Source organism: Equus caballus, unplaced genomic scaffold (assembly GCF_041296265.1).
Source record: "Equus caballus isolate H_3958 breed thoroughbred unplaced genomic scaffold, TB-T2T haplotype2-0001077, whole genome shotgun sequence".
In the NCBI taxonomy this organism is placed as follows: domain Eukaryota; kingdom Metazoa; phylum Chordata; class Mammalia; order Perissodactyla; family Equidae; genus Equus; species Equus caballus.
The window spans coordinates 52565-77503 of NW_027222073.1; the positions used below are offsets into that span (position 1 = coordinate 52565).

At 40.5% G+C, this 24939-nt stretch overlaps 1 protein-coding gene across 45 annotated transcripts in view; it reads left to right on the forward strand.

The window, feature by feature from the left end:
* Nucleotides 1-846: 846 nt before the first annotated feature.
* Nucleotides 847-24939, forward strand: part of LOC138922534 (uncharacterized) — a 150228-nt gene continuing 126135 nt past the window's right edge. For 5 of the 45 annotated variants that reach the window (XR_011435637.1, XR_011435628.1, XR_011435627.1 and 2 more), the window contains exons 1-5: nucleotides 866-979; nucleotides 2385-2589; nucleotides 3143-3198; nucleotides 24223-24317; nucleotides 24484-24666. The gene's annotated coding sequence lies outside the window, so the exon portion shown is untranslated. Of the gene's footprint in view, nucleotides 1106-1284; nucleotides 1468-2384; nucleotides 2590-3142; nucleotides 3199-20626; nucleotides 21110-21949; nucleotides 22003-22795; nucleotides 22849-24222; nucleotides 24318-24483; nucleotides 24667-24939 lie in introns of those variants that run through there. The other 40 variants (XR_011435624.1, XR_011435638.1, XR_011435631.1 and 37 more) reach the window with 23 other exon arrangements.

The following is a 24939-nucleotide window of genomic DNA, read 5'->3' on the forward strand; positions in this document are numbered from 1 at the left end:
AAAAAACCAGCTATGTTCAGAGTAAAATTGCAAGAAATCCAGAAATTAAAAAACCAAAAACACAAAAGGAACTCAAGATCTTGCCCAATAAAGCAGAAACTAGGTAGCACATAAGGGGGTGGATCCTTACCATATTAGATTAGGAAGGATGAATTATGTTTGGATAGGCTCAAATTAATCAATATGAGTATACTCCCTGTGGACTCAGGAGCAGCCCATGTTGCATTTCAAAGCAATGAAATATGTATTTCCTCTAATGGGATACTGACAAATGTTTTTTAAAACTCTTAGAGTGTTTCTCATGTGCAGCCATCTTTTGTGGTGACATGGAGCACCTGTGCAGACCCTCAGTAGAATCTGCACACTGGGCCCCAGGCGCGCCAGGATGGGGCTCAGGGGTTGGTGGGTCTGGCGGCTGTAAAGGAACAGGGTGGAGGTCCCAGGTTGAAAAATTGTAAAATTATAATTTTACAGCTGTATAATTTAACTACTTCAGTCATCATGTCTTTTTCTTTTTACAAAGTCAATTTTCCTACATAACTCCAAATTTTTTTCACACCATCTAAGTAATATTTTAATATTTTCCATACCCAATCCGTATTCAAATTTCCCCAATTACCTCCAAATGACTTATGAAAAAAAATGCTATTTTAATCGGGAGCCAATAGCGGATTACCCTTTGCATTTGACAGCAGAGTTCAGGCTTAACCCTTAACCTCTTCAGGCTCGGAGGACCCTGGGCAGGAGAGATTTAAGAACACCGTCCTCCCGCTTTCGTGGAAAGGCCAAGAGAGACTTGAAATGTACACGCGGAGGCCTATGGGAAATGTAGTTTTAAATAGGTGAGGTTCACCGCCTGGACTCTGGGAAGGGGACGCCACGCTCCTTCTGCGCAGGTGCAGCCGTAGCCGCCTCGTTTGTCTTCTCAGGACTCCAGAGAACCGTTGGGGAACTTTGGGGTGTGCTCGGAAAATGCAGGGTGCGCACCTAGGGCGAGGGACTAGCTGGGAAGGGTGTGCCTGTGCTTGGGGATGGGAGCAGGACGTGTCTGGGACCTCGTCGCCCCCCGCGGCGGTGTATAAACCCGGGCGGGCCGTCAGAGCGGGTAAGGCCGATGGGGGAGACCCCGGCCCTCGGGCTCCCGGGGCGCAGATGTTCGGGGCGGTCCGGGGTGCCCGAGGATCGTGTGACCAGCCCGCCTGCAGCCCGACCGGAGAGAAGCCCGTGTCGGCGGCGGTGGGTGCGGGAGGGAGGAGTGCGTTTATCAGGCGGACGGTGACCGTTGGTCTGCGGTGGAGCCCGAGCTCTGGAGCACTACAGGCCCGGTCAGTGCCAGCTCTGTCACCTGTAAGCAGGGGCGACAGAAGGAACCGGGGCGAGAGTCAGGGTTCTCATCTATAAATATTAATAATGATTGTTTCACGGCGGCGTTTGGAAACATAGATCACTATTTTAGACAAGTGCCAGGTAGGAAGCCTTAAGTAAGTGACAACTGCTGTTATAGTTAGAGGATGCTTTGTTTTTTTTACTGGATAGTTTAGTGTACCCTGACAACCACTTCACCAGAAACCGAGGCTCGGGTCGGTGGCCCGATGTGCTCGAGTGAGGAGCTCCCAGCCAGGGAATTTGGATTCGAGGGCAGGTGTGCTTCGCTTCAGTCTCAGGCTTTGTCTGATGTCACACCTGCCCAAGACTGGCATTACAGCCTTCACAGCATTTAGGAACATGGCCTGTCCCTGCGTCCCCAGGGATGTAAAGGAAAGGATGTGGATGGAATCCCACCGTGTGTCACATGTATCCTGGGATTTCTAGTGTCTCTTCAGGTCCCTTGGGTCAGACAGAGGTGCCTGGCCCCCTCTGCATTGTCAGGCTTTCTGTCCTTGAAGTCTAACGTTATAATGAATTCCAAGAGTCAGGCTTTTGGCCCCTAAAATGAATTTATTTCTCAGATCCATGTCCCAGTTGCCTTGAAAAAACTAGCCCTTGTGAGGCAGGAAGCAGGGGGCCTCTGTGAGGGAGTCTTACCTGGAAGAGAGCGCCCCTCTGACCTTAGACCTCTCTCCAGAGCTTCAGAGCAGAGACAAGAGCCCAGAAAGGAGCAGATGCTAGATTTGCAAGATCAGAAGCAGGTCTTGATCCCCCTGCCCAGAATGAACCAGACTTGATGATGATGCCACCTTCAGGAGCCACCACACTGTGTGACAGTGGGGCATTTGGGCCGTCCCTGGGAAGTACAGATGAGCTGGGGTGGCCCACGGGCAGGCTGCTCAGGAAAGGCTGCTTTGTTGGAGAGCCGTGAGGGCAAGGTCTGGGGGTAAGGGACAACCAGGCAGAGGAAGGAATTTCTGTCTCCAGTCCCCTTAAATGGCCCCCGCTGTTTACAGATGCGCTGCTGTCATACATGTCCACCACCACATGTGACATTAGTGACGTTATCCTGATGTCACAGGATCCAAGAATGATGATCTGTGAAGAGTTTTCCGAGGTCACCTACTTCTAACTCTTTTGAAAGATTTAAAGACATTGGGCCTGAAAATATCAGTGACTTGTCCAGGGAAACGCAGTTTGTGACAGTTCACTCTCTCACAGGTAAGTTACCAAAAGCATCTATCAAAAGGGCCTTTTGAGAAATACTTCCCATCTGAAATGAACAATTAAAAATTCCTGTCTTGAATCCTCCCATCTCTTTTACTAGGCTTTCCCTGGATTGTGTATACCAGGGGTTAAATAATATTACTGACAAAAATAGGTAAATGATGCATACTGAGTATTTTTCTGCTAAGTTAACTTTAATGAAGGAATAGTGTCTTGTCGTTTGGCGTACTTTAATTCAACTAATCGGTTGTTTTTATTTCTTTCTGTTATTCAGAAGGACGCATGCGTTATTGTTAAATCAATCGAGTAAAGTTTGTGTTCACTCAGTAAAAAACTGCAGATTTCAGCTCCATGGTCATTTCAGAATCACACAAAGACAGGTGTTGCTGCCTGTCTATGATCCTTCTTGTGCCTTTTCAAGGCCCAGAGGGCCCTGTGCCTATGGGGAGGATGATCCCCAACTGGGGTGCTGAGATTTGAGGAGGTGAATCTAAGAGCTGTAAGACAGCTAAATCTCAGGACCCCTGTCTTCTTTCTGTCCCCTCAGCTGAACCACAGTCCTCTGTACTCGCCCAGGAGCCACAGAGAGTGCACATCCCTCAGGTGAGCTCTTTATTCATTCCCCACTTTATATTGTAATGGATTTATAAGGTTTAGCAGGATCCATGCATTAAAGGAAAAGGAGAAGTAGAAATAGTAGAAATCAAGTCAGTCTTGAGGAAAAATATACCATGTTTTACTATTAATTGTGATGTTGGCTGTTAGCTTTGAGTGGGTAACTTTGTCAGGGTAAGTAGTTTCCCACTAAGCTACCTGTTTCAATCTCTTTACTTGTGATTGGGCTATTCAGATTCTCTGTTTCTTCTTGATTCAGTTTTGGGAAGTTGTATGAGTCTTAGAATTTATCTGTTTCTTCTAGATTGTCCAGTTGGTTGCTATATAGTTTTTCATTGTATTCTCTTATAATCCTTTATATTTCTGTGGTATCTGTTGTAATTTCTCCTCTTTCATTTCTAATTTTATTTATTTGAGCCTTCTCTCTTTTTTTCTTAGAGAGTCAGGCTAAGGGTTTGTCAATTTTGCATATGTTCTCAAAGAACCAGTTCTTTGTTTCACTGATCTTTTCTACTATTCTTTTTTCTTTTTTGGTTTCAATTTCATTTATTTCTGCTCTGATTTTTATTATTTCCCTCCTTCGGCTGACTTTGGGCTTTGTTGGTTCTTCATTTTCTAACTCTATTTTAAGATTGCTTATGTGAGATCTTTCTTGTTTTTTAAGCTGGGCCTGTATTGCTAGGAATTTCCCTCATAGGACCACTTTTTCTGCATCCCATATGAGTTGGTGTGGTGTATTTTCATTTTCATTTGTCTCCAGATATTTTTTGATTTCTCTTTTAATTTCTTCAGTGATCCATTGGTTGTTCAGTAGCATGTTGTGTAGTCTCCACATATTTGTCACTTTCCCAGCTTTTTTCCTGTAGCTGATTTCTAGTCTCATAGCATTTTGGTCAGAAAAGGTGCTTGATGTGATTTCAATCTTCTTAAATTTATTGAGGCCTGTCTTGTTTCAAAGCATATGGTCTGTCCTTTGAATGCTCCATGTGCACTTGGGAAGAATGTGTATTCTGCTATTTTTGGATAGAATGTTCCATATATATCTATTAAGTCCATCTCGTCTAGTTTTTCATTTAATTCCACTATTTCCTTGTTAACTTTCTGTTTGGATGATCTATCCATCGATGTAAGTAGAGTGTTGGGGCCCCCTACTATTATTATGTTGTTGTTAATATCTCTTTTTAGGTCTGTTAATAGTTGCTTTATGTACTTTGGTACTCCTTTGTTGGGTACACGTATATTTATAAGTGTTACGTCTTCTTGTTGGAGTGTCCCTTTTATCATTATATACTGCCCCTCTTTGTCTCTCATTGCCGTTTTTATCTTGAGGTCTACTGTGTCTGACGTAAGTATTGCAATAACTGCTTTCTTTTGTTTGCCATTGGCTTAGAGTATCATCTTCTGTCCCTTCACTCTGAGCCTGTGTTTGTCTTTAGAGCTAAGAGTGTTTCCTGGAGGCAGCATATTGATGAGTCTTGTTTTTCAATCCATCCCACCACTCTGTCTTTTGATTGGAGAATTCAATCCATTTACATTTAAAGTGATGATTTATATATAAGGGCTTAATGCTGCCATTTTATCACTTGTTTTCCAGTTCTGTATTTCCCTTGTTTCTCGTCTTGTGTATTTTGGACTGCCAGTTCAGTTTGGTAGTTCTCTATGATGGTTTTCTCAGTTTTCTCTTTTTTGTGTGTGAGGAAGACTGGCCCTGAGCTGACATCTGTAAGCAATCTTCCTCTCTTTTAGCTTGAGGAAGATTGTTGCTGAGCTAACATCTGTGGCAATCTTCCTCTGTTTTTTGTATGTGGGATGCCAGCACAGCAGGGCTTGATGAGAGATGCATAGGTCTGTGCCTGGGACCTGAAGCTGCAAACCCTGGGTGGCTGAAGCAGAGCATGCGAACTTAACCATTATGCCACTGGGACAGCCCCTCAGTTTTCTTTTTTTTGTATCATTTGTGTCTCTGTTCTGATTATTTGTTTAGTGGTTACCATCAGGTTTGTATAAAAAATCTCATAGATGAGATATACCATTTTCTGATAGCCTCTTATTTCCTTGGTCTAAGCCAGTTCCATCCCTTTCCTCTTCCTCTGATTTGTTGGTCATAACATATTCTGTTTTGTGTTGTGATTTTGTGGTTAAAATCACAAGATTATAGTTATTTTTGATGTTTTCCTTCCCTTTATCTTTAATGTCATAATTAAGTTTTTGCTAACCTGTTCTGGTAGAGAGCTGCAATTTTCTGACTTTGGCTGCCTATTTATCTCCTTGCTCAAGGCTTTGTGAACTCTTTTTTTTCTTTTTCAGGTATGAAGTTCTTCTTGAGCATTTCCTGTTTGGGGTGTCTTGTGGCGATGAACTACCTCAGCTTTTGTTTATGTGGGAAAGTTTTTATTTCTCCACCATATAGGTAGGATATTTTTCCCTGGATAGAGTATTCTCGGCTGAAGGTTTTTGTCTTTCAGAATTTTGAATATCTCATTCTACCTTCTCATATCCTGTAAAGATTCTGCTGAGAAATCTCCTGAAAGTTTGATATGGTCTTTGTAAGTTATTTTCTTCTGCCTTGCTGCCTTTAAAAATATTTCTTCTTTGTCACTGACTTTTGCCAGTTTTACTACTCTATGCCTTGGAGTAGGTCTTTTTACATTGATGTAATCAGAAGTTCTGTTAGCGTCTTTTACTTGTAATTCCAGCTCCTTTCCCAGGTTTGAACAGACTTTCTGCTCCTTTCTCCCTCCCTTCTCCCTCTATAATACCCATAGTTTTTATGTTGCATTTCCTAATTTAATCAGATATTTCTCAGAGAATTTCTTCGTTTCTTTTTAGTCTTAATTCTCTCTCCTCCTCCATCTGAAGCCTTTCTATATTTCGGTCCTCCAGATTGCTAATTCCGTCTTCCATAATGTCAGCTCTGTAATTCAGGGTATCCAGATTTTTCTTTATCTCACTGTGTTTTTCATCTCCAACTTTTCTGATTGGTTTCTCTTTATAGGGTCAATCTCTTTTGTGAAGTATTCCCTCTGTTTATTAATTTTATTCCTGATTTAATTGAACTATCTGAATTTTCTTGTAACTCGTTGAGTTTTTTAATGTTAGCTATTTTGAATTCTCTGTCGTTTACATTGTAAATTTGTGTGCCTTCAGGATTGATTTCTAGGTGCTTTTCATTTTCCTTCTGGTCTGGACTATTAATATATTTCTTCATACTATTTGATGGGGTTGGTTTGTGCCTTCACATAGATAGTATCTGGTTTCAGATTCCACCTGCCACCACTGGAGGAGGTTCAGCAGCTGTGTATTCTGAGCCTGCTGTGATCCCTGGTGTCTGTGCTTGTCCTTTGGAATCTATGCTGAGAGGACCCATCTGCGATTGCCTGCTTGTAGCTGCTGCTTTGCTAATGTATGCACGGGCACTCTAGACGGGGTCCCTTGCTCTGGCTGACTGGCTGAGCTTGTGAGCCCAGCAGGGGGAGGGGCACTTCTTTTGCATGTGCCAGCCCGTGGGTGTTCTCTCTTTGCCCTCACTGTCTGTCCTCCTGGCGTGCTGGCTTCATGAAGACAACCCCACAATAGCTTAGCCTCCTCTGTGGAGCTTTCCTATGGGATGTGAGGGAACTTGGAGAGCGAAGGCATTCCCACAGAGTCTCCCCCCAGGCCCCTCTTTTCTCAGAGCTGTGCATGGTCCTGTGCCCTAGGTCATTGCTGGGGAGGGAGAGGAGATCCCCTTACTTCCTCCTTCTTCCTCCTGGGGGGTCCAGCACCTCCACCTTCAGACATATGGCTGCATGGGTCTCTCAGATGTCTTTTGTGTTGTGTGCCTGTCCTCTGTTGGTTTATGAATGTTCTTTTCATTGTTTCTTAGGGAGGAGAGTCTAAGGGAAGAGCTCACTCCGCCGTGATGCTGATGTCATGCCTGGACATTCTATTTTTAAGTTTTTGAGGAATCTCTGTAATGTTTTCCACAGTGGCTGCACCAATTTACATTCCCACCAGCAGTGTATGAGGGCTCCCTTTACTCCACATCCTCTCCAACACTTCTGTTTTCTTTGTAAAGACTGGCACCTGAGCTAACATCTGTTGTCTATCTTTTTTTACTTCTTGTTCTCCCAAAACCCTCCCAGTACATAGTTGTATATTCTAGTTGTATGTCCTTCTGTCTGTGCTGTGTGGGATGCCACCTCAGCATGGCTTGATGAGAGGTGCCATGTCCAGGCCCAGGATCCAAACCGGCAAAACCCTGGGCTGCTGAAGTAGTGCACACGAACTTAACCACTCGGCCATGGCACTGGCCCCTCTCCAACACTTCTTATTTCTTGTCTTTTTAATAATAGCCATTCTGATGGGCATGAGGTGATATCTCATTGTGGTTTTGATTTGTATTTCTCTAATAATTAGTGATGTTGAACATCTTTTCATGTGCCTGTTGGCCATCTGTATATCTTTGGGAAAATGTCTGTTGAAATCCTCTGCCCATTTCTTGACAAAGTTTGTTCTTTTGTTGTTGAGTTCTTCATATATTTTGGATAGCAACCGCTTATTGGATAAATGATTTGCAGATATCTTCTTCCAATTGCTAGGTTGTCTTTTCATTTTATTGATGTTTCCTTTGCCATACAGATGCTTTTTAGTTTGATGTAGTCCCATTAGCTTATTTTTTCTTTTGTTTACCTTTCCTGAGGAGACATATTCAAAAAGATACTGGTAAGAATGATAGCAAAGAGCTTACTGCCTACGTTTTCTTCTTTGGAGTTTTATGGTTTCAGGTCTTACATTCAAGTCTTTAATCCATTTTGAGTTAATTTTTGTGCATGGTGTAAGATAATGGTCTACTTTCATTCTTTTGTGTGTGGCTGTCCGTTTTCCCAAAAGTGTTTATTGAAGAGACTTTCCCTTCTCCATTGTATGTTCTTAGCTCCTTTGTTGAAAATTGGCTGTTCCTAAATGTATGGGTTTATTTCTTGGCTATCCATTGATCTGTGTCTGCTTTTCTGCCAGTATCGTGCTGTTTTGATTAATACAGCTTTGTAGTATACTTTGAAATTAGGGAATGTGATGCCTCCAGCTTTGCTCTTTTTTCTCTGGAGTGCTGTGGCTCTTTGGGGACTTTTGTTGTTTCCAATAAATTTTAGAATTCTTCTTTCTATTTCTGTGAAAAATGTCATTGGGGTTTTGATAGGGATTGCATTGAATCTGTAGATGGCTTTAGGTAATATGGACTTTTTCACTATGTTAATTCTTCTAATCCATGAGCACAGAATATCCTTCTATTTCTTTATGTCTTCTATAATTTCTTTCAACAATGTCTTATAGTCTTCAGTGTATAGGTCTTTCACCTCATTGGTTAAATTTATTCCTACCCACTTAATTCTTTTTGTTGTGATTGTAAATAGGATTATATTCTTGATTTTTTATTTCTGCTAGTTTGTTTTTAGTTTTTTGATGGATTCTTTAGCGTTTTCTATATGTAAAATCTCATCATCCACAAGTAGTGAGTTTTATTTCTTCCTTTCCAGTTTGAATATGTTTTATTTATTTTTCTTACTTGATTGCTCTGGCTAGGACTAAGAAGGGTGAGCGTGGGCATCCTTGTCTTGTTCCTGCTCTTAGAGGGATAGCTATCAGTTTATACCATTGAGTATAATGTTAGCTGTTGGTTTGTCATATATGGCCTTTATTATGTTGAGGTGCTTTCCTTCTATAATTATTTTATTCAGAGTTATTATCATAAATATGTGGTGAATCTTGTCAAATGCTTTCTCTGCATCTGTTGAGATGATCATGTGATTTTTATTCTTCATTTTGTTAATGTAGTTTATAACATTGATAAAGAATACTGTTGTAATCCTTTGTATTTCTGTTATATTGTTTGTGATTTCTTCTCTTTCTGATTTTATTTATTTGAGGCTTCTCTCTTTTTGTCTTATTCTACCTAAAGGTTTGTCAATTTTGTTTATATTTTCAAAGAACTAGCTCTTAGTTTTGCTGATCTTTTCTATTTTCTTTTTACTCTCCATGTCATTTATTTCAGCTCTGATTTCTAGTAGTTCCTTTGTTCTCCTGACTTTGGTCACTTCATTTTTCTTCTTTTCTGATTCTTTTGGATGTATTGTTAGATTGTTTATTTGAGATTTTTCCTGTTTCTCAAGGTAGGCCTGTGTTGCTAGGAACTTCCCTCTTAGTACTGCTTTTGCTGTATCCAATAGATTTTGGTACACTGTATTTTCCTTTTCATTTGTCTCCAGATATTTTTCCATTTCTCCTTTAATTTTGTTGTTGTTCCAATAGTTAATGAATAGCACGTTGTTTAGGCTCCACATATTTGTGACTTTTCCAGCTTTCTCCTTGTGGTTGATTTCTAGTTTCATACCATTGTGGTTGGAAAAGATGCTTGATATCTTTTCAGTCTCCTTAAGTTTATTGGGAGTTGTTTTGTTTCCCAACAAACAGTGTATCTTTGAGAATGTTTCATGTGTACTTGAGAGAAAATGTATATCCTGCTGCTTTTGGATTGAATATTATATATGTATCTATTCAATTCATCTGGTCTAGTGTTTCATTTAAGGTCAACGTTTCTCTGTTGATTTTTCTCTCTAGAAGACCTATCCATTGATGTAAGTGGGGTATTAAAGTTCCCTACTCGTATGGTGTTGCTGTCAGTTTCTCCCTTTAGATCTGTTAATAGTTGTTTTATAGACTTTGGTGCTTCTACGTTAGGTGCATATATATTAATAAATGTTATGTCTTCTTGATGGATCATCCCCTTTATCATTATATAATGCCCATCTCTGTCTCTTGTCTTTTTTGGCTTGAAGTCTATTTTGTCTGATAGAATTATGGCTACATTCACTTTCTTTTGGTTGTCGTTTGGTTGGAGTATCGTCTTCCACCCCTTCACTCTGAGCCTATGTTTTTCTTTAGAGCTGAGATGGGTCTCTTGGAGGCAGCACATTTTTGGGTCTTTTTCTTCTTTTGTTTTTTTTTTGGTTATTTTTTGTGTTTGTCTTCATCTTTATTTTTTATTTTATTTTTTTAAGGGGCCTTCCCCCCCTTTTTTTTAATTGAGTTATTGATTAGTTACAATCTGGTGAAATTTCAATTGTACATTAATGATTGTCAGTCATGTTGTAGGTGCACCACTTCACCCTTTGTGCCCAGCCCCTACCCCACCTTTCCCCTGGCATCCACTAAACTGTTCTTGGTCCATAGTTTTAAATTCCTCATATGAGTGGAATCATACACAGATTATCTTTCTCTCGCTGGCTTATTTCACTTAACATAATTCTCTCAAGGTCCATCCATGTTATTGCAAATGGAATGATTTTGTTCTGTTTTGCAGCTGAGTAGTATTCCATTGTAAATATGTACCACATCTTCTTTATCCATTCGTCTGTTGATGGGCACTTAGGTTGCTTCCACGTCTTGACTATTGTAAACAGTGCTGCAATAAACATTGGGGTGCACAGGACTTTTGGGATTGCTGACTTCAGGCTCTTTGGATAAATACCCAGTAGTGGGATGGCTGGGTCATATGGTAGTTGTATTTTGAGATTTTTGAGGAATCTCCATACTGTTTTCCATAGTGGCGGCACCAGTTTGCATTCTCACCAGCAGTGTATGAGGGTTCCTTTTTCTCTGCAACCTCTCCAACATTTGTTGCTATTAGTTTTAGATATTTTTGTCGTTCTAACGGGTGTAAGGTGATATCTTAGTGTAGTTTTGATTTGCACTTCCCTGATGATCAGCGATGATGAGCATCTTTTCATGTGCCTATTGGCCATCAGTATATCTTCTTTGGAGAGATGTCTGTTCATGTCTCCAGCCCATTTTTTGATTGGGTTGTTTGATGTTTTGTGGTTGAGTTGCGAGAGTTCTTTATATATTAGGGATATTAAGCCTTTGTCAGATATATGACTTGCAGATATTTTTTTCCCAGTTAGTGGGTTGTTTTTTTGTTTCAATCCTGTTTTCATTTGCCTTGAAGAAGCTCTTTAATCTGATGAAGTCCCATTTGTTTATGCTTTCTATTGTTTCCCTTCTTTGAGAAGGCATGGTGTCCGAAACTATCCTTTTAATACTGATGTCAAAGAGTGTACTGCCTACGTTTTCTTCCAGAAGCCTTATGGTTTCAGGTCTCACCTTTAGGTCTTTAATCCATTTTGAGTTTATTTTGGTGAATGGTGAAAAAGAATGGTCAATTTTCATTCTTTTACATATGGCTTTCCAGTTTTCCCAGCACCATTTGTTGAAAAGACTTTCTTTTCTCCATTGTATGTCCTCAGCTCCTTTGTCAAAGATAAGCTGTCCATAGATGTGTGGCTTTATTTCTGGGCTTTCAATTCTGTTCCATTGATCTGTGCACCTGTTTTTGTACCAGTACCATGCTGCTTTGATTACTGTAGCTTTGTAGTATGTTTTGAAGTCAGGGATTGTGATGCCTCCCGTTTTGTTCTTTTTTCTCAGGATTTCTTTAGCAATTCGGGGTCTTTTGTTGCCCCCTATGAATTTTAGGATTCTTTGTTTTAATTCTGTAAAGAATGTCATTGGGATTCTGATTGGGATGGCGTTGAATCTGTAGATTGCTTTAGGTAGAATGGACATTTTAACTATGTTTATTCTTCCAATCCATGTACATGGAATGTCTTTCCATCTCCTTTTGTCGTCATCCAATTCTCTCAGAAAGGCCTTGTAATTTTCATTATATAGGTCCTTCACTTCCTTAGTTAAATTTACCCCAAGGTATTTTATTCTTTTTGTTGCGATTGTGAATGGTATTGTATTCTTGAGTTCTTTTTCTGTTGGTTCATTACTGGAGTATAGAAATGCTACTGATTTATGCAAATTGATTTTATACCCTGCAACTTTGCTGTAGTTGTTGATTACTTCTAACAGTTTTCCAATGGATTCTTTGGGTTTTTCTATATATAAGATCATGTCGTCTGCAAACACCGAGAGTTTCACTTCTTCCCTCCCTATTTGGATTCCTTTTATTCCTTTTATTCCTTTTTCTTGCCTGATTGCTCTGGCCAGGACCTCCAGTACTATGTTGAATAAGAGTGGTGATAGAGGGCATCCTTGTCTCGTTCCTGTTTTCATGGGGATGGCGTTCAGTTTTTGCCCATTGAGTATGATGTTGGCTATGGGTTTGTCGTATATGGCCTTTATTATGTTGAGGTAGTTTCCTTCTATGCCCATTTTGTTCAGAGTTTTTTATCATAAATGGCTGTTGGATCTTGTCAAATGCCTTCTCTGCATCTATTGAGATGATCATGTGGTTTTTATTCCTCAGTTTGTTGATGTGGTGTATCACGTTGATTGATTTGTGGATGTTGAACCATCCCTGTGTCCCTGGTATGAATCCCACCTGATCCTGATGTATGATTCTTTTGATGAATTGCTGAATTCTGGTTGCCAAAATTTTGTTTAGAATTTTTGCATCTATGTTCATCGGTGATATTGGCCTGTAGTTCTCTTTTTTCGTGGTGTCCTTGTCAGGTTTTGGTGTCAGTGTGATGTTGGCCTCATAGAATGTGTTAGGAAGTGTTCCATCTTCCCTAATTTTTTGGAATAGCTTGAAAAGGACAGGTATTAAATCCTCTCTGAAAGTTTGGTAGAATTCCCCAGGAAAGCCATCTGGTCCTGGGGTTTTATTCTTTGGGATATTTTTGATTGCTGTTTCAATCTTTTTCCTTGTGATTGGTCTGTTCAAATTGTCTGCCTCTTCTTGAGTGAGCTTTGGGAGATTGTAGGAGTCCAAGAATTTATCCATTTCCTCTAGGTTACCCATTCTGTTGGCATATAGTTTTTTGTAGTATTCTCTTATAACCTGTTGTATTTCTGCAGAGTCTGTTGTTATTTCTCCTCGCTCATTTCTGATTTTGTTTATTTGAGCTTTCTCCCTTTTTTCTTTGTAAGTCTGGCTGGTTTTGGGTCTTTTTCTTAACCTGTCCAGCCTCTCTGTCTTTTCATTGGTGCATTCAATCCATTTACATTTAGGATGATTATGGATATATAGGGACTTACTATTGCCATTTTATCTTTTGTTTTATGGTTGCTCTATGTTTCCTTTGTTTCTTTTTCCTTGTGTTTCTCACTACAATTTCAGCTTGACGGTTTTTGGTGATGTGTTTTTCAGTTTCCTCTTTTTTTATGTTTCGTGACTCTGCCTTAATTTTTGTTTTGTGGTTACCATGAGGTTTGTATAAAAGGTCTCACAGATGAGATAGTTCTTTTTCTGCTGATAGCATTTTTCCTTCATTTGACTAGGCAAGTTCTGTCCTTTTCTTCTTCCCTTGCTATTTTTGTTGTCAAAATTATTTCTTTCTTTATTGCGAATTTGTTACCAAATTGGAATGGTTAATGTTATTTTTAATGCTTTCTTTCCCTTTAACATTTGCATCACAATTGTTTACTAACATGTTCTGATACAGAGTTGCAGTTTTCTGATTTTATCTATTTATCAACTTGTTTAAAGCTTTGTATCCTTTGCCTTTTCATTTCAGACAGGAGAGCTCTTTTTGACATTTCTTATAAGGCAGGTCTAGTGGCGATGGACTCCCTCAGTTTTTGTTTGTTCCTCACACTTTATTTCTCAGCTGCAGCAGTGGACCCCCAGCTGTTGCAGCACCCAAGGACACAGAGCTGATTATTACAGTGTTGATTAATACAGTCCCTAAGTAGCTCTCAAATACTTGTACTTTTTTGCATCCTTTCTGAAACCACCCTAGTCGAAGTAAGCAACTAAGTAACTGGATGACTTTAATGACCTCATGTCTCTGATCCTCAATTTCTTGGTTTGTGAAATGAGGCAGTTAGAAGGAACACCAAGTTTCTTCCTTCTCTTTCTTCTGTGATTATCAGAATCTACAACTATGGAGAGACTCAGGGAAAAATCAATTCCAGTGCTTTGGGAAACCATCTCACTTTCTCCATTTAAATTAACTCTTGGGGTGACTGAGATTGTGCCTCATATCCTCTCATAGCACTGCTCTTAAGGACAGTCTCAGAATCTTCAAGACAACTTAAAAGAAGGCCCTTTCTCTTAAATAGGAATCTGCCTTATGCCATGTTTTGAGCTGTAGAAAATATTTTAGAATGAGATTCTAGTGTTGGTAACAAATTTATCTACATTGTTAATTCATCTGAAAGCTCCTATTCTTGAAAATGTCCCATGTGGAGGTAGAGAAGTTCCATGCAAAGGTTTAGTCCATTTTTGTTGACAATCTCTTGAGTGTATGTTAAAAACCTGGATAACAGGATAATGTTAATGGAGATTGGGGGAGGGACAGTGATGAATGAGTTTGGTTGACTTTCAGCAGTAGTAAGGTCAAAATGAAAGCATTATAAAAGAAGAGTAGAGATTTAGGTCAGGGCTTTCTATGAAAAACAAGTAAAAACCATAAGCAGATGGAAAAAGTTTAAGTGACACAGTATGGCAGATTCCACTGATGAGTTTAATAGGCAGCCATTTTAGTGTCAGAGAGAGTAGACTGAAAAGTGAGGAGAAGTTTGGAAAATTCAAGGGACAAGAACCAGAAAAGCAAGGGGTCCCATCCTGCCCTGAGGATTCTTTTGCTCTGAAGTGTGTTAGCCCAGCTGAGTGAAGACCTGGGGAGGATGTTGTAGATCCTCTAAAAGAGGCATCCATCAGCTGCAGGAAGATGTGCCATCTCTCCCCAAAGCTCATTAGCAGATTGGAAGTGGGATGCTGCATTACTCTGATTAGCATTAATTTTATAATTCTAGGCAGAGAACTTTCCTCCACATGAGTCAGCCTTCACACAAAAACACAGACTCACATGGTGTGGATAAAACACAAGTAACCTTACTGCCGCTTCCCATCTTCCAAGGACCCAGTGGGAAGGAAAATGTGGTTCCCTAGCAAAGAGGGGAGTTAAGGGCTGGAGTTTTCCAGCTCTCCAAGCTGGGTGCAGGTCCCACAAATCGTGGAGAAGTGCAATGCCATCTTTCTGGCAGACCAAGACTTTGGGAAAACTGGGTCCTTCTGATCTGGTTAGGGAAGACGCAGTATTTCCAACAGCCACTGCAGCAGGGTAACAGCAGCATTACAAGTGAGATGAGGAACGTTGCCTCAGAGTCTCCCAGGGAGAGAGCATTTAGGCCGCTACCATTTATTGGGATAACTGGTTCCTGGCCCTTTGGAAAATACCCAGTCATCCCAGGGCTAGACTTCTCAGGAAAAGTAACTTGCCAGTCCCTTTTAAATTTGCAACTAAAACCTATCTACACTTTTATTTGTTACATATATTGTTGGGGCTTCATTTCAAAATGCTATATTACAAAACTGTTTCACATAACTTTAAATCCATGGCAGTGACTTTCAAATTCTTTTGATGGCAACTCACAAAATAAATCTATAAATTACTTTTTATCGTAAATCAGTATATACGCACACACACCAAAAGAATATAAAAATTTTATGAAACTGTTCTTACCTTTTTACGTGTAATACACTCTAATGTTATCTATTCCATTTTGTTTCATTGTTTTTTAAGTGCTTGTCACACCCTCTAGAATTATTTCATAATCCACTAATGGGTCAGGACCTGCAGTTTGAAAAACACTATTTTAAAATTATTGCTTCCAAGTACCCTAGCCAGTAGTCTGGTATCCAGATTTTTAAAAGGCTTATTAAAATGCATCATCAAAAAGCAATATTTGCTAAAGGACCCTCAGTCTCTATAAAGAGCACTGTCTTGGGGATTCCATCCATAAGTTACCAGATAAATAACCAGCTTTCCTTTGCAGAACTGAGATGTGAGCTCAACACCAAGTAAAAATGACATAAAATCAGAACAAAGTTGGAAAAGGAGGACCACCTCCAAATGCAATATGTGGTCCTTCTGGGAAACATGAAGCAGCCTAGAGTGAGGTGAGGGGTACAAAACAGAAAAAAAAACTTTAATGGAGAAAAAATCAAGCTTGTAACTGCTGTCTCCAGGCTTCACAAGGTGCACTTGTACTTCCAACCCTAAGAGACAGAGTGATGTTCAGCATGACTCCATAATCCTGTGGCCTTGAGAACCTCAGCTGACATCAGTTAAGTCATTTAAGGATAACTGCAAATTAAATTAGTTCATCCTAATTATGCAAAAATGATAAATTCAAATAAGCAAGGTAATTCAATTCTGAATTAAAAATTTTTTCAATCACTTGACATCTCAAATCAAAGCAAATGGGTAATGTTACCAATTATATCAATTCGACTCTATATTTCAATACATAGATATATGATGAACAATTAAAATTCTTATGTGATATGCATTTAACTTGTTAACATTTATGCTACAGTAGGGAACCACACTCGAGAAACAGGGTCATGTCCTTGAAAACCAAAGAAGGTTATCACAAAAGAGTCTTTGTAAGAATCCAGCAACAGAATGAGTCCCCAAAATCTATTGAGTAAACTATCCCACAGGAAAAGTGAGGCAGATCACACTAGTAAAGGCAACACTATGGAAGCTTATGAAATAGTTATCAAGGGAAATACTTGATACATAATAAAAATATTTAGTTTTAGGAAGCAGTATGATAGGCTCTGATATGGTTGCACTTATGAGTACAGGACTTTCATAGGAAGGAAAGAAATGGAAAGAATGTCTGTGTTTTGTCATGCATCACTAAATACCTTCGATTACATTATAGCATTGGAAACTAGGAAGCAGAAATGTTAAATAACTTGTTGTAGGCCACACAGTAATAAATGACAGAACTAGGACTTAAACTCCATCTTCTGATTACACATCCATTATTCTTGTCACATCAATACCACTTTATCCTGAGCTAGTACTCAAAATATGATAGTGCTTAAACTATTTGCTTAAGCATTTCTTAGGATTTCTGATCAAGGCCAATTCAAATTCCAATTTCAAGGCTAATGAATAAGAAAGTGACCTTTAAAAGGAAAAAAATACGTAAAACATATACATGCATTCCGGGTGGCATGATGAATCTTCAGACTTTCGAGATTCTTTGTGTCTCATGTAAGGATGAAAAAAGTTATCTATTGCTGTATAACAAACCACAACAAAGTGGAGTAGCTTGAAACAGTAACTTATTCTTGTCTCTTATTGTTCTGTGGATTGGCTGGGATTCGCTGGGCAGTTCTTGCTTGGGGTTTCCTAGGAAGTACAGTCAGATGTCGTCTTGGGCTGAAATCCTCTTTGCCTCTATTGTGCTGGATGTCAAGATGGTTCATTTCTGTGTTTGCTGAGGATGCTGGCTGTTATCTTATTCGGGGCTGCCAACTGGAGGGCCTGCATGTGGCCTCTTCATGTGACTTGGGCATCTCTCAGAGTGGTGGCTGGGTTCCAAAAGAAAGCATCCCAAGAGGAAATATTCCAAAAGACCAGGCTTCTTACAGCCTAGCCTCAGAAGTCCCAGAAAGTCACCTCCACAGCATCCTATTGGTTGAGCCAGTCACTGAGGCCTAGGGGGAGGGATGTAGACTCCATCTTTTGATATGAGAAGCGGCAGGCAATAAGGGAGGGAGGGAGACTGCCCATGTCACCTTAGTCTTTAGCCTCCCATCTGGCATCTCTACTTTACCCAACTGAGTTAGAAGGGGAAATAGGTGATACAACTACAATAACACAAATTATTGTGTGGTGTTTCTCGATCTCTTTGGCACCCTCTCTTTCTCTGGAAACACAGCACTTCTTGAATGGATGGATAAATGAGTCTCTCCCTTTTCCTCTCTACTCCTTTTTTGCCTCCTCTCCTTTCTTTTCTTCTTTTTAACTGCAGGTGAAAGGTTAAAAGAATGTTTTAAGCAGCAACATACTCTAATTAGTAAATCTTATAGTTAGTTTCTACTCAGATCTCCCATTTGATGTCTACCTGCCTGATTCAGTCATCGTCCTATCAGGGAAGGTGATAAGAACGCAAGCAAAGGAGAGAAGAGAGGGAAAAATGGGAAAGCAAAAGTAGATTATCAAGGGAAGAAGGAAAATATAAATGGGAAGGGAAATAAATCAGGAGCACTGAACACCGTTAAGCCCAAATGGCTGAAAAGACAAAGGGAAAGAAGCAAATTTTTCCCTTATGATGCTGCATCCATCCTTCCTTCCTTTCCAATCCATAGCCGCCATCGCCAGCCTAGTCTAACCTTATTTCTTAATGCCTGAATTTTTGCTATATCATCTTACCTAATCTCCCTGCCTAGTTTTTACCCCTTAGAAATCACCAAAAATGGGGCCAGCCCAGTGGTGTAGAGGTTAAGTTTGTGTGCTCCTCTTTGGCGGCCTGGGGTTTGTAGGTTCCCATTCTGGCACAGACCTATACACTGCTTATCAGGCCATGCTGTGGCAGGTGAGCCACGGATGAAATGGAGGAAGATGGGCACGGGTGTTAGCTCAGGGCCAATCTTCCTCCAAGAAAAGAGAAAGAAATAAAATAGATCATCAAAAACACTCCTTTCCTCCTGGTGCTCTCAATTACAAAAAAAGAAAAGAGAACACTAAATGACTTCTGAAGGATTAAGTCCAATATAAACATTTTAAGAATTTTCATAATCTGACCTAACTTTTCTTGCCACTCTTGTTTCTCAAGTCTCCCATATGTGAAACTCTTTACTCAGCCAGAGCACTCTACTCAATGTATCCAAATACACAGAAAAATGAGACTAGATCTCACTATTACATCATGAAAAATACAAAACCTGAATCAAGGAAAATAACAGACACAAAAATATTACATTACAGAAAGCAGTGTGGTGACATTATAAGCTTATAATTATAGCGGCTATGGTCCAGCTCACTTCTCACGAATACAGCCTTCTCCTTTTGTCTTCTGTCCTTTGCTCTAAGGATCCTATCACCAGGAGCATTACCCGCCGCTCTCTGCCTTCCTAAATCCTGTCTCGTCAGGACCCACAATATTAACTGACTAATTTGGAAGAAATGTGATTAACAGAATTATTCTGGACCTGAAGTCCCTTGTTAACACTACAGCATCAGATTTGATTCTCGATGGACACCAAGTCATTCAAATTCCATCTCAGTTTTTACTCTGTAGATTTGTTCAGTATACGGTTGATTAAAGGACCATTCACCCCAGTTTGGTAGATAATTCAACCAGCCTCCAATCCAAAGTTTGTATAACTTTGATTTGTAGTAATTACAGACAGTAATTACAGAAACAGTTAAAACATTCATTGCTAATATTGTAACTCTTTGGGAACCTCATATAAATGCAGTTTTAAAAAACAGGATATTTGAAGATAGTAACATACACCGTGATTAACAAGATTTTGTGGTGAGAGTAGTTTATTGTCAGGTATAATTAAAGCTGTAGATGCTATTCTGAAAGTACAGACTTTAGGGGGCAAGGGAAGAGAGTTTTTGAAGCAAAGTACAAATTAGGAATAATTACAATGATGGTTATGGAATGTCAACATCCATTTCATCATGATGAGCTCAATCTCCTTCAAAATTCACTTGAGTCCGGGAAAGCATTAGTGTAAGACAAAAGGCAGCTTTGGGAAAAATACCTTTGATGTATTAAGGAGTAGAGTGATTGGCAGTCAGCAAACATAAAAATGGACGAAAGAGTAAATGTCTTGATCACCTACGGAAAGTGTACACTTCAAGTATCTTATTAAAAAACCAGTTTTCTTTTTCATGTCCAATGTTGAATGCACCTGCAATTGTTGGTTTTTAATCTATTTTGATCCCCAAACTGGATATAACTAAATGTTTTATGGGAGTCTATAAAGGTGATGAAATTATAAAGAAAAGTAAGTGAAAGATTATCAGACAGGAGAGTGGAGGCTTCTGGGGTGATATCAACATTGTATGATTTGACATGAGTGGTGTGTCTGTGGGTGCTCACTTCATTCTCCTTGTTTATGGTTTATGCGTGTTGCTCTTTACAAAGCAGTATGTAGAAAATCCGCTGACACTAATACCTTCGACAGTTCATTAGCCCAAGGGTGTCTGTTATGCTTTAACCAGGGCTTTGCTCACGTTCCCTTTTGCCCACATGAAGCCAGTTGTGCATTAAGAGATGACACAAACATGTCTTGAAACAAGAGATTTCTTCTTGTTTTCTAGAAGAAATAGCGAAGCTGGTCTAGCGCTTGGTGATATTTCCAAACAGTCCTTTTGTGAATGGCCGTGAGAAGATGTCCTTCTTCAGCCAAGGATGAAGTCTTATACTTTGTATTATTTAAAGTACCTGATGCCATGCTACACAACTAGTGTGTGTGCATCCATTCATCTGACAGATATTTATTGACTCACCTACCAGCTGACTCCCTGGGAAGCCAGAGCAGTTTGCCAACTAATATGGTTAATTGGGATTTGATAAGTGCTATAAAGACACCAGAGATTCAGCAGTTTCTCCCAGCTTTCGAACTTATTTTGGCTAATGGATATCACTCCCACTCCCATTTCAGTCTTACACAGGGATGCTAGAAGAGGATTGACCAGTCAGAAGGTGGAAACTTAATAAAAATTGGAAGTCAGAGACGGGAGGGAATGAAAGCAGCAGAGGAAGAAGGAGGCAGAGACTGGACGGCCAGCAAGGCCTCAGTGCCCTGCACAGTTTAAGCCGAGCCAGGTATTCTTCCTGTTTCCTTGCTTGATCTTTGCTTGATCCTCCCTCTTGCCGACGCCCTCACCTGGAGGAGTCAAGCCCAGCACAGATGCCACTGAGACAGGTCAAAGCCAGGGAAAGGTCCTGGGATCAAAACTTGGCTAAGTATGATCCAAACTTCCAAGCAGTCAGAAGTAAAAAGAGCCAGAAGATAAACCTAACCCATTTTTGAAGGGGTGCCAAAGGTGAAAAGCAGGAAAACCAAAATTACTCATCAAGTCTAAAGGGGGAGCACAGAGCCAGAAGCTGAGAGGAGAAGAGGAGTCAAGCAAGTCAGTGCCAGGTAAAAACAGAAATAGAGAGTTGAAAAAAAAAAAAAACAAAGCAAAGCAAAATGAAGGGTCCAAGACAATAATTGGGAGCATTCCTTGGGGTTTGATAATGGATTTTATGGGTTAGCTTAAGTTAAAAGCAAAAGATGTGAGCGGGTACCTTCCTTCCTTCTGACATTATCTCCCACCTTATCAACAGTCCATTGTTACCAAGGCATTAACAACACTTACCAAACAAAGTCTAGAAGCCCTTTGGGCAGTCTTGCTAAAAACCATCTTAGTCTAGACTGATTTGGCCTTGAGGATGACCACATCTCCGTAGGACAGTTCTCCCTGGATTCCTTCATTGGCTGTTTTGGGAAATGACGCACTTGGACAAATGGTCTACCTAAATGAATGATTCAGGTCTGAGCAGCATGAGACACTGGCAGATAGGAATGCCTCCCTTAGCAGCAGAAAATTTAGCACTTACCACGTCCCATGCGGCATGCTCTCCCAGAATACTTTTAATATGATATCCCAGTGTATTTAACATTTTAAAATTACTCCATTTGGTTAAAATCAATTAGATTTTTTTGAGGATCTTGGTCTTTCTCCAGCCCAGTTTAAACCATAATTTCCTGAAGACTAGGATTATCTCGCCATGTTCTTTTTCACGTCCCCGTCGTTTCTAGTCAAGCCTCAAAACATGAAGTCTGCACTGTGGGTTCATAGCACCTCAGAGATCATCTCGATTCTCCCCATCCCACAGTGGGAAAGTGACCTCAGTCAACGTGGAGTAGAGTGTTTAGTCTCAGCATTAAAATAAGTGTTTTCTTTTTTATTGTCTTTTCTTCCTGTCTGCTTTTCAGAGTAGAAGCAACAGTAATTTAAACTTTTCTGCTATGTGACCTACACTCCACAGGTACCTTATAATAGCTGAGGCAGGGCTTAACAAAGGAATTGGGTGTGTGTGGTATTTGTGTGAGCATGTGCTTGTGTGTGTGTGTGTGTGTGTGTGTGTCACAATCTGATTGCCGATGTGGGATGGGAGATGGGAAAGAATGTTTAGGCACTTGTGTATTTATATCAAAGAGATGGTAGGACCCACAAAAAAGAATTCATTTTTTGTGATGTTAATGTTATATTTTGGGGGGAGGTTTTGGGGGAGGAAGATTTGCTTCTAAGGGGTGGACTCATATCTCTGTGTGGGGAGGCTCAGTTATAACGACAACTGAAGTCTCTCCTGGCGTTGGGATATTTCATTCTCATAGGGAGAAATGCAATGCTCATCCCTCCTCCCTCACACCCCCCCCACCACTTCCTTGGTGCCCTTCCAAGGTAGGGCCCTTGGTGGTGGCTGCTCAGTCCTCCCCCAGGGGTGGCTTTCCAAGGCCAAGAGGGCCAGAGAGGGCTGCTGCCAGAGATGCTTCTGTTCTGGCTCCTTCTCACTCCCCTTCCTGTCTGCTGGGGCTTTTGGTGGCAGCACCTAGTCCTGATGGGGTTAGAATACCACCCTGGAGTGGATGGTGTGTGCACCAGCAAGCATCCAGTCAATTCATGAGTTGTCCTCTGCGTGAGCTGGGCTGTGATGTGCCGTTATCTTCCTGCTCCCATTGTACACTTCACACACCAGCTTTCTCTCCAGACAGTTGTTTGATCACTAACTACTTCGAATATCATGACCATAGGCTCATTTATTTTTTTCTGTTTTAAAGGATGGTGCTGGTGTGCACAGGGAGCAGCCACGTCAATTCACACATTTGCCAAGGTATCCGATTGTGAGCTGCCTGTCAAGGTGCTGACTTTAATAAAAGCTTATTACCGTGAGCATTATTTAGCACTTATGTGGCTCCTCACAATTGTTTACCCATTATTTCTCAGCGCTCCCCTGTCCAGGTGATCAGTGTTAGCAACTCACATTGTAGAGGCAATAAATCCGGGGTCCTGGAGAGGTTTTAGTAATATCCCCAAAAGGACACAAAGTGAATAACCACAGAACAGTGACTTTCCTGGAACCTCTTGAAACTGGCCTGGACCCCTCTCCCTCTAGCATATTTGGCGAGTTCACTCATTCCATCATCTGGTTTGCAGACCTGCACAGAGTGGGCTCTTCTCGCAGATTGCAGCTCAGATACCCTGAGGCCTTCCCTGGTGACCTTATCTACAACAGCATCCCCTCCCCAAGGCTCTATCACATTCCTGTGTTTATGGACTCCACAGAGCTTAGTGCCACCTGAAGTTATCTGTTTATGTGAAGTTGTGTGTCTTTGTGTTTGTTGTCTGTCTGCACCATTCAGGAAGGTCATCACTATGAAAATAGCAGTCTTGCCTGGGTTGTTCATTGCTGTGTCCATCCTCTTTGTTGAAAGCACCTGTCATTACAGTAGGCACTCAATAATGCTTGTTGAGAGAATGACAGAGACAGACCCTGTAAATACTGTTACTCACACGTCATTTTCTTTGCCTTTTCATCTCTTTCTGGATTTTCTGGCCATAGTCACACATACAGTCAGTTATTCTCAATTACGCTGGAGCTAATGATCCAGGCTGTGGATGGCCCAGGTCCTTGGCTTCCTTCCCTCTCTGGCTTCCTCTCCTCTGGAGATTCCTCCAGATCTTTCGGTCTTTTCTGGCCTTAGTTGAGAGGGGTCGAGAGGAGAGTAGGGCAATGAAAGTCCTATTAGACAATTTTGCAAGTTCTAATAGCTTTTGACAGGTACAAAGTTGAAATTATTGATCTTAAGATTTATTTTTTACCTTATTTGTGGATTTAAAAAAATGCCTCTGTTTTATATATGCAGTACAGTGAAAAGTGCTTTGAAGAAGTTAAAAGCACTGTATAAATGTAAGAGAGAATTATGTATGCATGTAGTCCCATTAACCTTGGTAATTGAGACTTGGTTGTAGATTTAAAATAGAATTAGTTTTGATAGAACAGTAGCTCACACTTTTCTAATGGGTAGAGCCAGACAAGGCTTAGAAAACGTGCCTTTGGTAGATTTTATTTTTGAGCCATCAAATCAAGACAAAGCTTACAATCCCTTCAGAGGCTAAAAGGGTGGCAGTAGTGGTGATTTCTCATCAACAAGTCAGAATAGGCAAATGGTCTTAAATGATTGAATTTTCTTGCTTCAAATTTCAGGACAATGAGAATACAGTTTCCTCCAAAAAAATCTTAGGCTGATCTTGGAAGAAAGACCCCCTGGATCATCTAAAAATAAAGTTTTCTATTTAAAGGTTGGTTTTAATGCTCGTTATAGCCCTATGTGCTACCAGAAAATGGTTTGCCTTTTTGTTTTAAACATAAGGAATCAATGTAATGCCTTATACCTGATAACCTGTGCTGTTGTATTTGGTCCTCCCTACAACTCTGTCCATAGATATTATTGTTGCCACTTTATAGGTGAAAAAACGGAAGCAAAACCATTAAGTGCCTTCCCCAAGGTCTTAAAAGAAGTCACCAAGAAGGTGGTGTGGCTCAAGTCTCCTGACTCCAGTTTACTATTCCCCACAATAATGTTGGAAAACCACATTGGAACGGGAAGACTCATTCCAAGTACTGCTGTCACACCAGCAAGCTTCAAAGGTCAGGCAGATATTTTACTTTACGGTTAAATTGGCCACGTTTGCTCAGTGTGTACTATATCCCAGGCCCTGTGCTTTGCCCTGGGAGGATTCAGTGAAAGTAAAAGACGGATTAGACTTTCCTGGCTCTTACAAGCTGGTGGGAATGGGAGACACATACATACAAACGTGAAAGGGCAAGGGGGACAGTGCACTAAGAGAGATACACAGCTCTGTGGGAGCAGGGGAGGAGCAGTCTCTGAACACGTTCCAGGAAAGGGGTCACCTTCCATGC